General features: G+C 29.3%; 1 protein-coding gene across 1 annotated transcript in view; it reads right to left on the bottom strand.

Annotated features, from left to right (window-relative positions):
• Window positions 1–263, bottom strand: part of LOC119581995 — a gene marked incomplete in the record, with an annotated part of 29,281 nt that overhangs the window by 27,593 nt on the left and 1,425 nt on the right.

The following is a 263-nucleotide window of genomic DNA, read 5'->3' as shown; positions in this document are numbered from 1 at the left end:
AGGGAAATATATGTAAACACAACTTGATTTCACTATAACAAGCCATGTCTAATGTGATAATCTACTTGGGTATATTAATATTGGATCGTTTTAAGTTTGCAATGAGTGCAGTACTCTAAAGAGGTTTTACGGCATTGCATCGTACTGGATATTATCTTATCTATTATGTTCTATTAACTTTATATAAATATAACTGGATATGATGATTTGCGACTATCAGAATTACATTATGAATACTGCAATAAAAGACCAATGTAATTAGT

Source organism: Penaeus monodon, chromosome 15 (assembly GCF_015228065.2).
Source record: "Penaeus monodon isolate SGIC_2016 chromosome 15, NSTDA_Pmon_1, whole genome shotgun sequence".
NCBI lineage: Eukaryota > Metazoa > Arthropoda > Malacostraca > Decapoda > Penaeidae > Penaeus > Penaeus monodon.
The sequence above is the reverse complement of the archived record's forward strand: the minus strand, read 5'-3'. Positions and strand labels throughout refer to the sequence as shown.